This window comes from Anser brachyrhynchus (assembly GCF_964034855.1).
Source record: "Anser brachyrhynchus genome assembly, chromosome: 2".
NCBI lineage: Eukaryota > Metazoa > Chordata > Aves > Anseriformes > Anatidae > Anser > Anser brachyrhynchus.
Genome location: NC_137695.1, coordinates 78536869 through 78547869, shown reverse-complemented (window position 1 = coordinate 78547869; position 11001 = coordinate 78536869). Strand labels below are relative to the sequence as shown.

Genomic DNA, 11001 nt, shown 5'->3' with positions numbered 1-11001 from the left:
AACTTACAGTCTTTTACAATTTTACATCATAGAAAAAAAAATCTGAACAAAGACTATTTCTTCCTGATTTTTCCAGTCTTGCTTCTCTTCTACCTTTAAAACCCTGAGAATTATAGGTAGGGTGTCTTGTTAATCATTCACACCTGCACAGAGAAACATTCCTAAAATACTGCTCCCTTCTGAAGAAGCCAAGTAACTTCAATTTTTGCTGAGATGAGAGAGAACTGGTAATGCTTGGAATTCCTCAGGGTTAGGTTGATTTCTTGGCTTTTTGTATAAGGTAGTGTCTCTTATTTCGTTCATATACTTCACAAATAAAAGAAAGACATTGAATGGATCAGGGATTTTCAGAGCAGTCCTTGTTAATATAAGATTTGATTAAACTTTATTTTGAGTGTGGAGTTAACATGCACACACAAAAGAGTTCTTTAATAAAAAATGAAATACGAGGAAGAAAAATCCCTTTCTGCAATGTTCTGAGAGCATTGCACACCTGAACTGAAAACAGGAATGTAACTGCTTGCAGTTTTGCTTGTTAAAACATACTGTCTCAGCTTTTGTACCTGTTATTCTGCTAAGGAAAGGTCTTGTAAGGAAGCACATTTTAAAAAAAGATTTAATAATGATTATATAAATTGTATATGCTTGTCATATATGGGCATTAATAAAGTTTACTGGAATAGTACAAGGTGTGCTTGGGACTTGATAGGAAGCCAGTTCTTTCTTGCAGGTCTGTGTATATAGCTACCAGACAGATTTGAAAGTTTTAAGTCCAGACGCTGATAAGGCCTTTTTGAAGTGCCGCTGTATGTCACAAGTTGTTGATGAAATTATAGAAAGATCTATACCATAGATTTGGAAAGATAAAAGGGTTTCTTCATAGCTTGGAGACAAGAATTAGGTGGGACTGTCAGCAGGGAACTCAAATGAAAATGATTTCTTCTAAAAAGTCGGAAGTGATGACGGCTCAGATCCCTGACTGGTGCTTGTGATGTACAAACCTGCTTGGAACACAAGGAACTGGACTGTACTTTAGCTCTCCGCTATTCCAGGGAGACTCCTGGACGCCTAAATGAAAGAGATAGGTCATTCCAGAAGGCAATTAACTTTCTCTTAGGAAAATTTCTCCAGACTAAGTCCTGAGTACTTCAACCCAGACAAATACAGCTTACATTTTTGCAGCACCTTAAAAAAAAAAAAAAATCCTTCCAGGCTTGACATAGAAATGATTTGTCACTGAACTGCTAAAAAATTACTTGAATATATACCACAAAAATCTGTTGTCCAAGTTTGTTAAGACTTTGCAATTCACAACATATCACGGTCTAAGACTGAACCCAAGTATTGCCTGTACATTTTTTTGTTTTGTCAAGTTACACCTTCAAGGTGGATCATGACTGCGACAGTGTCTGCAACAGAAATGTTCCATCATGTAGCCAGCGTACACACCCTAAAAGATTTGATTTATGTGAGTAGAAAAAGAATTTTCAGTGGGTTAGTGAAGGCAATGTTGATCATTGAACTTTACCGTAGCTTTTGCAGTTTTTCATGAAAAGAAGCATGTAAATTGGGAAAGTTCAGAAGATAATCATAATATACAGGCAGAAAGTCCTGAAGCTTATTTTGTCAGTAAAGACTATGAAATTAAACAAAACAGCAAGGTGACTGCTGCAGAGGTAATGGTATTAGATCATATTATTACTTGTAATAATTCATGTGGATTGTCTGATTGTCTCAGCACAGGTGTTTTATTTCTCTGAGGTTAAGTCATAGCTCCCTATGTCTTAAAAGATAGTAGTTTCTCTTGTTGAAAAAGCAATTACAAATGAGTTGAAATATCCAGTTTTTATCTCAAAGATCAGTGAAACCTTAAATGCTGTCTGTGAGAGTGATTCATTGCTACACAGCTGAAAGAAATTATCCATTGTTTGCCAACTATTTTCAAGGTATCAAGAAAACTGCTATTCTGAATATAGATAATAGTTCAATACTTACAACAACAAATGCTAATATTAACCCTGTGATGTACCCTTCCATCTGGAAATGAGTGAAAATTAGTGTGACCAGTACCTGCTGCTTCTGACCCTGGTACTACGTTTGGCATCACCAACAATATGGCAAACACCTGTGACATGTAAGCAGGCTGCTCTTGTACCACTCTCCCTGCTTTTCTCTCCCTCTCGCTGCCAGGGTGTGGGAATGCCAGTTAACAGGGTGATTTAGCATATTAACATTGTCAGGACCCAGGTGGTGGGCATCTAGAAAGGACGTAGGGCAGCACAGGTGTCCATAAAGCCCAATGGGGGTAGGCTGAGGCTTTGGGTTGGAGCTGCTGCTGCTGGTGGTGAAGGACAGCTCTGAGGGTTGTGTGAGTGAACAGTGCGGTTTCCTTGGGTCTGTGTGAGTGACCTGTGGGATTTCCTTGGGTCGGGGCTGTTGTGTCATGTGTTGGGTGACCAGAGTTTGCCCCCAGCTGCAGAGGGCTCATGTGGCTGGGAGCTTCGTGTGATGTGGAGCTCAGAAATCCTGTATGGCTGCAAACTGTGCTGAGCACTAGGAAGCATAGATATCAGTAAGCTGCATAGCTGGCTAACACTTTGTGTAATAGTGAATCTCTTCACTTTGAAGGCTAGTTGCCCTGTGTTTAAGATTAGATCTAGTGCATTGGTAGACTCTTAAGAGCAGCACTTGAGTCTTAGGATTGTTTATGAGCTTTGGATCAAGGTGTAACTATCTTATAGGAAATGTTAACATAGTGCAAGGATAAAGCAAAGCTAAAAATACAACTTGATATATTGCTCCTGTCACTTGATGTTTTCAGCTTAAAAAAAAAAAACAACTCTCTGTTTAAATCTTGAAAAATACACTGAAACAAACTTGTCCCTAATGAATCTTATAGCTTGATGTATAAGTTGCTTTATTGTTTTTCTTTATTCAAAAGAATGTGTATAATCTTGAATAGAATGTGTTCTCTGTTGGGAACGGCAAGGGTAGATAGCTCCCAAAGGAAGAAGAGGCAGGAGTCAGATATGGTAATGTGATGGGCAGAGGCAGTGGCATCACCAGCAGAGGCCCTGTCCTGCCGCACCTGTGTGAAGCAAGCAGGCCAGGAGTGGTGGTGGTAGCCAGCTCAGCTGAGACCAGATCCACGTAAAAGTCTGTGGTGATGAGGTAGGCCCAGGATCAAGCTGGAAAGTTGAGCCAAGTTGGAATCAGGTCTGAAGATGGCAACCAAGGTAGACCACAGTCAGGAGGTGAGTCCATAGTGCTGTAGTTGTCAGACTGCAGGTCAGGGTTTGGATCAACAGGGTACATAGTCAGGCACGAGCCTAGCTGTGTGATGCAGTTGATAAGGTATCTTAGGTAATGGTGAGAGCCTCAGCTTAAAAATTTCATTTGAAGAGAATGAAGGATAGCACTCAGTGTCTTTCAGAGCAGCTTTCTTCCATGTCACTAACTGTGTTCTTTCTAAATTGTCCCTAATCCTGGGAGACAAATCCTCAAAAATGGGGAAGATGGGCTCAGAGCTCTAACAGCTTTTACCCTCCAAAATCTCCGAGGAGTCTGAAACTGGAACTCTTCTTTTGAGAAAAGGCTTGATCAATCATTACATTGCTTTGAATGTGTTTAAGGCCAAGCTTCAGGAGAAAGATGGGAGTGGTAGAAGAAATACCCTTTTTCAGTTAAGAAAAAACTCTGCTGTTCTGCTCCTGGAGAAAAAGATGTAAAAACACTTTTTGTTATCCTACCTTCTACTGTCAATAAGCTAAAAATATTAAAAATATTTTAGTGGATGTAATTCTTTGATATGTAGCTATCCTAAGTTTTTGTCAGGGAAGTTGTGGTATTAAACTCGGGTTTACTGCATCTGTTATGATGGCAAGGTATATAAAAGCTAACTACTGCAGTTCTGAGTATTGGAAAACCTGAGGTCTTTCAGCATTTTATTTCTTCATTTGTTTAAAGGAACAGGACTGGAGTTTATAAGAAAATAACTTACTGTAAGTTAAAACCTCAGTTCCTGTTGTTAGTTTCTTCTACAAGCTTTAAAAAAAAAAAAATTTGCAGGGAAGAGTCCATAAAATTCTGTGTAGCAAAGGGATAATTCAGAAAAATTATCACATGCTACTCGGATTGTGCTAACCCATGCGCTACAAAAAAACTTAGCTGCATGCTTGTACCACTGTTAGGCTAATTTGATTTTGCTATATCTTTAAAAAAAAAATCTGACTGATTTTATCCTGCCTGATGAAACGCAGAGGAAGTACTGGCAGAAGGAAAGGCAACTAGAGGGTATTAGTGGTCCCTTATTAAACTTAGTGACACTAATGCTCTCCCATGGGTACAATTAAGGGTAAAGTGAGATGGTGGGACACTAAGCAAAGAACTGGCTGATAGGCAAGAAATCATTTCAGTAAAATAATGAGAAACCTGTTCCTCTGAGATGTGCTGTGGAACTAACATGCATAATTTTTCAACTGTGTCAGAAATTTTGCAATACTAATAGACCATACAGGAAATGAAAATCATTACCTGTCCAGGAATGAATCCTTTCCTATCTAGCAACATTACGAACTGAAAATAATCCCCTTTAACAGTCTCATGTTTATTATATTACACTGATAGTCATTACTATGCTAAACAGTGTTAAATAATGTTATTTTATATTCAGTTCATTGTAAAATTGTGAATTCTGGTTTACTTAGTAGAGTTTAAAACCAAATGGAATTAGGATATGAAATAAAATTAAAACATGCATTCATATTCAACTGCAGGTATGATACTCTGTCTCTTAGGTATGTTTATAGGAACCCAAACTAGAGCATGATTACTATGTAAACAAATGATTTTTAAAAGGAATATTAAGAGAACATCCATGTTATAGATCTCCCTCACCTCCCCTTCCTTAGATTTTTTGCTTGTGTATTCTAGCTTTTTTAACAGATCTGTGTATGTATAAATATTATAAAAAAAATCTTTCACACATAAATCGGTCACTGACTCTGCAAAAATAAATTCTTCCATAGCATTATAAAAAGTGAGATGTATAACCAATGCTGCTTTTCTATATTTACAAATATAAATTTTTTGATTCCTTCAATCTGTCAGCAAAATAACTTAGTGACTCTAAATGGGTGTCTGCTTTCTGATATTCCATGATAACTTTCTGAAATGGATTAATTGTTCTGGAGGATCTAAAACTTTCCTGTCTTTTTTTCTTTCCTTTTTTTTTTTTCTTTAAAGAACTCTTATCCCCTGTAGCTAGGGAAAGCATCCAAATTCTTGTTGGCTAGATCTCTTACTGGTTCTTCCTTTTCTTGACACCAGTCTTGAAGATTTATACTGTCAATAAAATGTTATGTTGCAAGTAGTCTGAGCAGCCTCTGATGCTTTTCAATAGAATTGGTCAGCTTTGAGTGAAACAGAACATGAGATACCAACAGGCTTAAATTAAGCTTTCTAAAAGGTGCTCTATTTTGTTTGGCATTGCTTATGCACTCATCTGCTAGCATTAGGCACAGTAAACTAAGGAGTCCTGCAAAGATGGCTGGAATATTAGGTTGGTACATGATATGCAGGGTGCATTGCCACATGAAGATCTGTTCAGAACTATGCATGGAATAATCAAATTTGTTCCAGACATAAGGAAAGCAGAAAACTGGTTATGTTTAATGTTTCAGTTGCATTCAGGTGAGTTTTTCAGACTACGCATAAATATTTTTTTCCTGTCACTTCTGGAAGATGGGAGAATAGTTAGTCCCTTCTATCCTTACTTCTTGCAAACAGAGGATTATAAAGTATGCACACTTCATGAGAGAGCTCATTTTCAGGATTCAGATAATCTCAGAGGATTGTTCAGTGCATAAAAGTTGTTACAAGCTCTCTAAATTGTGATAGAGCTGGAAGAAATAGGCACACATTGCAGTTAGTGGGAGCTGAGCCTTTTTTCCCACAACCAAAAGCTTCCAATTTTCTCAAGCCAGCAATAGCAGTTGCCAATACACAAAACTGTGTTTTGAAAATACATTTCTTCTGCAACAAAGAACTCTCATTAGTCCTTGCAACCTGGCCACCAGAACTGATGTTCCTGGTCCCTGCTGATGCTATTGTGATCCTTGCAAGAAGACTGATGTCACCACCAGCTGCTGGGACTCCAGGGTGTGTGAACCTGAGGGTGAGGGAGCCTTTGCATGCCAGGTGTGCCTTGATGTCCCTGGATCTGTGGTGCTTTCCTTTTTTCAGTAGCACTGAACTGTTAGTTTGGTTCCCTCTGTCTTGGGAAACCATAGTCTCAGAAGATGTTAGTTGAAATGTTCACAACTAATTCTTGTCTTTCCATGGGAAATTGTTGTATCAAAATGCTTTTCTATTAGCATATTGCTGGGTTTAATGAAGTATGGGATAGGGATAGCAACTTACGTATCTTGGTGTTGTGGAGGAAGGAAACAATGCAAGTTCAGATAAACGCACTGATGCATCCATGTGAGACTTTGTAGAAATACATGCAATGAGCTTGTGATCTGAGGAAATAAAACAATGAATTACAATTGAAATACTAAGCAGACAAGATGCAATATCTTTCAATATTACAACTCAAATGTGTATTTAAAATGAATGAGTTATTAGGGAAACTGTTCCCTTGTGTATGTCTAGCTTCTAACTGTTATAAAATCCTTTTGGTTTCTTTAAATAAAAAAAAAATAGTATTGCATTACTGAAATTCATTCTTTTGAGGAATAATTTTGTTTTCTAACTAGAGCTACTTAGAGATGCTATTAGAATAAGACATAAAAAATGTGTACAAATGACAGCTTATTGCTGCCAGTAGGCTCGGAGGGAAGATCCAGTGTGTAGGGGAACTATACTGCAAAATGGAATTCTTTGGAATTGTTTACTTACCTTCTTTTTACATGGATGTTGCTATCCCTTGCAATCATTCCAGTCTGACAGGAACTATACTTATCAGCAGACAGACCAATCAATTGGTTTAAAATACAAGTTGCAATAAGGTAGAAAAGGTCATAAAATTTGTGCCCCACATCTGTGGAGTTAATCTGTCTCTTGCTTTTATTAACCTTTATTAGCTAATTACCTAACTAGTAACTAATACTTAGACTTGGAGAAAGAGGGTTACTTCCTCAGTTTTTTCTTTTGCACAGTAACTCTTTAGGTAGGTTGGTCACTGAACTGGCCAAGTAACTAGTCACACAAGCACCAAGGCAAGAAAGGGATGAAAGGGATATGGATGTGCGGGGTGAAGGATTCCATGAGATTTTGGTAGTTTATAATGTTTTGTTCTCTTCTTTACAAGAGCCTTAAATAGGACTAATTTCTTGATGGAAGAGAGAAATTTTTATGTGCAATCTTATATCTGGAATTTTCCTATGAGACTAGAGAGATTTACTATTTCTCTGATTATTTTTATCCAGGATGTAGCACTGTCATTATTAATTAAAATAAATGTTATTTTACTTGGAGATGAAAATGTATCTTTGCTAGACCAAACATCTGTACCATTCTGACCAGTTAACACTTTGCTTCAGTAGGGGACAAAACTTCCCCTATCTTTGTTAGCTCAAGCTGTGGTTCAGTGGGCAGATGAAGGAATGTAGCAGCCACCAAACAGAAGCCATTACCTTGTTTCCCACCTGCCCTATTGGCTACTAATGCTTGGGTGGCCCTAGACTTGTTGTTTGAGATAAATCTGGTACTTGTTAGGCTTTTTCAAGAACTAATTTAATTCACTCATTGACAGGAAAAGTACAGATTCTTTGTCAGTGATTGGAAATAGCTTCCAGAAAGTTTTGAGGAAGTCTAGAGCAGGGTAAGGTAAAGTGGGAGTGAGCAGTTTGGTGAAGAGAGGGTGGAGTTGGGCTGTTTCAGGAAGTCAGAATGTGAAGTTCCAGATAGGCAAGTGAAGAGATAGGACACCTAAACCAAGGTTTGATTGCAAAAGATGGTTATATTGGTTCAGGTTACTGTGATACAGCAGCTTCATCGTGCCTGCTTTGTGAAATACTTGTGTATTGGGCCAATGTGTAAGGTAAAAAACATGCTCAGGATTGCTCTGTCAGGCACCAGTAAACAGCTGGTTATCCAGTCTCAACAGGAGTCAACTATTTCAAGCGACAAAGGGTTTGTGTGAGCAGCAGTATCTTTTTTCTCAGGTTTTGTAATACCGTTACCATTTTCTTCAAGTCAATGCCCTAAGAAATAGGGCATCTTGACATTTTGTTTTGAGCAAAACTTAAATCTTCTATTTTCCAAAGCAAAAATTTTCCTCCATCACATTTTGTGCCTTAACTTGACATTAAGACATAGATTAAATAAAAATTATCTAAAGGGCAGGAGATGTCTCCTAGTTGCAAAAGCTAGAGATCTAGATTAAATACTGGAGGGGGGAAAAAAAGGGGGGGGGGGGGATTTAAATTGCATTTATACCTGACTTCTGTATAGCAGTCTTGTGCCCTAGTCAGTATTCTAGTGTCTTATTTAGAACACAAGTGTTATTAGCTACTACTTGTGACTACTTGTAGATTGCAGGAAAACAGCCTTCTGAAATGTTATCACATACAAATTGTTTCCTTTCATTCTTTTCTAGGCCAAACAACAAACTCTTATAGAGATGCATAATGATGAAGGTGGCAACCTGCATAGCTGTCTTATCAGATTTCTTCAACTAAATTCAATGAAGAATGAGTTATGTAAGTTCGTGTCTTGGCATTTGCCATCAAGATGTTAAAGTCAGAATGAGTGAGTATGCATTTTGGGGATAAAGATTGCTCTTGCTGCTGAGTTTGCAGATAGATGTATGGGCAGAACATGCTCAAACATTGGTAATGAAATAAAGTTGGAATACAAGAGGCAACTTTCTTAGGAAAAACATGGTTTGCAGCAGAGTTGGCACTTCCATTGCAGTAGTGTGGTTATGCTGAATGGCACTCATAGCCATGGTCAGAGGAATTTCAGACCCAAAAGCAAATGAAATAGGACAAAGGTGTTGCAAAGCACCCTCCTTTCAAACGCAAGGGGTTGTGTTTGTGTGAGAATGTGTTCAGATCTCTCTAGCAATACCAAGAGTAGCAAAATGCAAGGAGGGATTAGAGGTGGAGAAATTCTGCTTACTGAGGTTTGCTGCTTTGTGAAACTAGGGCTGAGGCAGATGACTAGTTTTAGCAGCTCATGGCTTTCCAGGCTGTCTTGATTTCCAAACAGCTCATGCAGTGTCATATGACCTCATCCTCATAACAGTAGATGTTGCAGTAGATGACTTGGAACTTACATGTATGTTGTGAAATTCTTGCTTTTTAAAGTCAACCAGCTTGTTATAGTGTCAAATTTACACAATTTTTGTGGCTGCTTTTTTTTTTGTTGTTTTCTTCCTACAGCTGTAACTTGAGATGGGTGGTATACATAGCTTGGGAACAGGGAAATCATAGTAGTGCTGAGAAGAAAATTGTAGCTTCCACTGGATCAGCTGGGTTTAGCACAAGATTGCTGGAAGGCAAGGCTTAAGTTACTGATATTTCTGACCATTTATTTGTATAGATTTTTTTTTTTGCAATGCCTAGATTTGGGTTACTTAGTTTTATTGTATGAGTTCTTTGTGACCACACCCTTTACATGTAAATGTAAGACAATCCAGTTCTGCTTTAAGATAAAGTTGCTCTTCCTTCTTTTGTTACTGTAAAGTTCCTGTCTTTCAGCTAGTGAAGTAACTTTACTGTGAGCCTGGATCTTCAATTGGCTGGTCTCACAACCTTAAGAAAGCTCAGCAATGCCATCAGCTCTGCACTTGAACTGGAATTTCCTCACATGGAGGAAATAAAAGGGTCTTTCCTTGGTAGTGCAACTGAGATGAGCCACCTGGAGAAGACAGAATTAAGGACCCTGTGGATGAGTCTTTTAGAAGACAGCTGGTTCTCCCCAGGATTCTTTGAAATGCTGCGTAGGTTCAAGTCTGTAATTGTTGAGCAGTCAGTTGTCAACAGCAGGGTATAATCACAACTGCCATTTGACACCAAAAAAACACCTATACAGAGAACTATAATAAGCAATTACATATTCATCATCAAACCTAAGAAATGTCAGTGACCGGTTTCATTCATTATTCAGTGTCTTTGAGTTGCCTTCTAGTTTGTTACATTCAGAGAAAAAGTTCTAAAAAAATTAATCAAGCATTGATTAAAAAAAAGTTTTAAACTGTATTACATTGGGGGGGAAATGAGGTTGATGGTTATTCCATACATTATTTAAGGTTTAAAAATGAGAAAAATAAGACCACAGAGTTGCCAAAAACCTGCTAGCATCCTGGAATATTGAAAAATAAACTACTTTGGAAACCAAAAGTCTTCATCCCTTTTTTGCGCTAGGCAGTACTGGCTCATTATGATGGACACTGTAAAGTATCCTTTTGAAATGGTGACTGAGCAATGTCATGGGTTGCTGGAGAGGCTGTGGAATCTCTTTTCTTGGGGATCTTCAAAAGCTGCCTGGTTGTGGTCCTGGGCAGGTGGCTGTAGGTGGCCCTGCTTGGGTGGGGGGGTTGGAACAGCTGACCTCCAGCAGTCCTTGCTAGCCTCAGCGTTGCTGTGGTTCTGAGCTGGCTGATGTTATCCTGCAGAGGGGGATGTTGTGCAGCACAGGCCTTAGCCTGCTGAAGTTAACAATTAGGTGGGTTGCTAGCTCCTCAATCATGGAATCATTAGGGTTGGAAAAGACCTCCCAGATCACCTGGTCCAACCATCCCTCTACCACCATATTTCTAAGCACTGTGTCCAACCTTTCCTTGAACATGCCCAGGGACAGTGACTCCACTGCTTCTCTGGGCAGCCTATTCCAATGCATGACTACTCTTTCTGAGAAGAAATTTCTCCTAATTTCCAACTTCAACCTCCCCTGGTGCAACTTGAGGCCATTTCCTCTAGTCCTATTGCTAGTTATCTGCAAGAAGAGGCTGACCCCCAGCTCCCCACAACTTTCTTTCAGGTAGTTGTTGCC

General features: G+C 38.7%; 2 long non-coding RNA genes across 2 annotated transcripts; one reads left to right on the top strand and one right to left on the bottom strand.

Moving 5' to 3' along the window:
- Positions 1-485: 485 nt before the first annotated feature.
- LOC308191267 lies at positions 486-2278 on the bottom strand. Its single transcript, XR_013947857.1, has 2 exons — positions 1996-2278; positions 486-1068 (listed from the first exon to the last, which is right to left on the bottom strand). It is a non-coding gene; the product is annotated as an uncharacterized lncRNA (long non-coding RNA).
- Positions 2279-2302: 24 nt separating this feature from the next.
- On the top strand, positions 2303-10754 carry LOC308191266. Its single transcript, XR_013947856.1, has 3 exons — positions 2303-2368; positions 8603-8705; positions 9694-10754. It is a non-coding gene; the product is annotated as an uncharacterized lncRNA (long non-coding RNA).
- The last annotated feature ends 247 nt before the right edge of the window (positions 10755-11001 follow it).